Source organism: Saimiri boliviensis, chromosome 5, assembly GCF_048565385.1.
Source record: "Saimiri boliviensis isolate mSaiBol1 chromosome 5, mSaiBol1.pri, whole genome shotgun sequence".
Lineage (NCBI taxonomy): Eukaryota > Metazoa > Chordata > Mammalia > Primates > Cebidae > Saimiri > Saimiri boliviensis.
In genome coordinates, this window is record NC_133453.1 from 70,003,190 (window position 1) to 70,005,634 (window position 2,445).

The following is a 2,445-nucleotide window of genomic DNA, read 5'->3' on the forward strand; positions in this document are numbered from 1 at the left end:
GTCTCAAAAAACAAACAAAAGGCTGGATGCAGCGGCTCACGCCTGTAATCCCAGGACTTTGGGAGCCCAAGACAGGTGGATCACTTGAGTGCAGGAGTTCGAGACCAGCCTGGGCAACATGGTGAAACTCCCATCTCTACAAAAAAAAAAAAAAAAAAGTGCTGAGCATGGTGGCAAGCATCTGTCATTCCAGCTACTTGGGAGACTGAAGTGGGAGGATCAACTGGGCCCAGGCAGTGTGTGTGTGAATAAGCCATTGTGCTGAGCTCCAGCCTCAGTGAGAAAGCAATACCTTCTCTCTCAAAAGAAAAAAACAAACAAAAGTACCATATTCACAATTTGGTTTACTTAACTTACATACAAGAAAAAGAAGATAAGTGCTTGATTTTTTTTCCTTCACCAATTTTTAGAATGAGTTGGTTTCTTAACATTCTTCAAGAATAACCAGTTAGTTTGGCTGCAAATCCAACAATGCTAAGATGGCACCAAATGCCACCATCTAAGAAGGGAATGGACCCCTGACCCTACTGAACTGATAAGTTCCCTTAGAAACTGATGGTCCCTCAGCCAGTGGAGTAGGGCAGCAGACAATCATACACTATTGTCACAATTAATTCATTCTTGAGAAATCATCAAAATGAATAATCATTTATAGATGACAGATCCTAAGTGGTTACTATTCATGAAAACCAAAAATTTTTAGAAGCATCAACAAGGTAGAAATCCAAGGTTTTAATAGTCCATCTCCACTGGCAGTGGAAGTATGTGGTAAAGTATGGTGATGCTGGAAATAGAGCGCTAATTCGGGAATTTGAGGTAGCAGTAACGGGAACCTGAGAATGAATCATTGGAATCAATGTTTCTGGGGGAAAACATAAATTGGAAGAATGAAAAATTCAAGATTTTATGCTTATAGGAAAGGCTAATAAGTAGTTTGCTAAAATGTTCTTCGTAAAGTACCCAGGTCAGAATCAAGAGAGATCCATAGCTCTTGTTTACCTGCATCTACTGGAGGCTACTGATACCTACAAAAAGAAGCTAATAATTGAGAAGGGTCAAAGTGGATTAGATCAGTTTGCACAAGACTCAGGCAAAATGAGGAAAAAGAAGTGTCAATTGAATTTGGCAACATGTATGTCACAGATGACTTGATCACAGTAGTTTCCGTGACATGATGGGGTGAAAGCCCTGGAGTAGGTGGAACAGTGTGGGGTTAACAATGCTTTTAAGAAGTTTTTCTAGAAAGGGGAGCAAAGAAACCAGATGCTCCTGGAAGGGTATCTAAGGACAACTGAGGTTTATTTATTTTTAAAAACAGAGATGGGATCTCACTATGTTGGCCAGGCTGGTCTTGAACCCCAGGCTCTCCCAGCTCCATGACCCCTGCTCCCACTGCAGGGGCACATGCTGTCCTGCCATTCTCCTAACCCTGGAAGGCCGACTCTGGCCAGAGGCTCTGGGACTCACCTCAGTGAGACCTGTCATATCACATCCAGCCATAGTGACAGCTTAGGGAGCTGCCGGGGAAACGGAGAAACCCACACCCACAAGGTGACTAATGAGTCATTACAGACAACACTGAGAGATTAAGGTTCTACCCCAACCCAAAACGTGGGTGGCATATGAATAAACAAGGTCTAGTTTAGATAAAGAATTTCTTTTTTTCTTTTCTTTTTTTTTTTTTTTGAGACGGAGTTTCGCTCTTGTTACTCAGGCTGGAGTGCAATGGCGCGATCTCGGCTCACCGCAACCTCCGCCTCCTGGGTTCAGGCAATTCTCCTGCCTCAGCCTCCTGAGTAGCTGGGATTACAGGCACACGCCACCATGCCCAGCTAATTTTTTGTATTTTTTTTTTAGTAGAGATGGGGTTTCACCAAGTTGACCAGGATGGTCTCGATCTCTCGACCTTGTGATCCACCCGCCTCGGCCTCCCAAAGTGCTGGGATTACAAGCTTGAGCCACTGCGCCCGGCCTAGATAAAGAATTTCAATCCTTCTGTAGTTCATGAGCACGATGATTGGGTGTTCACACACTTGTGTGAGATGTGCCATCCTTGAACCTTGTTATGATGTCAGCACATTACCCATCTGACCGAAAAAAAGAATTTCATACTGGAAATTTAAGGCTCAGAGAAGGTCTAGTGTTAATCTGGAAAATCTTTGTTATGCTTTAAAATCCTATTATAAAATATAAGTGGCTGTAATCCCAGCACTTTGTGAGGCCGAGGCGGGTGGATCACCTGAGGAGTTCCACACCAGCAAGACCAACATGGTGAAACCCTGTTTCTAATAAAAATACAGAAATTAGCCAGGTGTGGTGGCATGCGCCTGTAGTTCCAGCTTCCCAAAAGGCTGAGACAGGAGAATTGCTCGAACCCGGGAGATGGAGGTTGCAGTGAGCTGAGATCATGCCAATGCACTCCAGCTTGGGTGACAGAGCAAGACT

General features: G+C 43.9%; 1 non-coding gene across 1 annotated transcript; it reads left to right on the forward strand.

The window, feature by feature from the left end:
- The first annotated feature begins 1,989 nt into the window (after positions 1-1,989).
- LOC120364481 (small nucleolar RNA U13) lies at positions 1,990-2,093 on the forward strand. The gene has a single exon (XR_005579732.1). It is a non-coding gene; the product is annotated as a small nucleolar RNA U13 (small nucleolar RNA).
- The last annotated feature ends 352 nt before the right edge of the window (positions 2,094-2,445 follow it).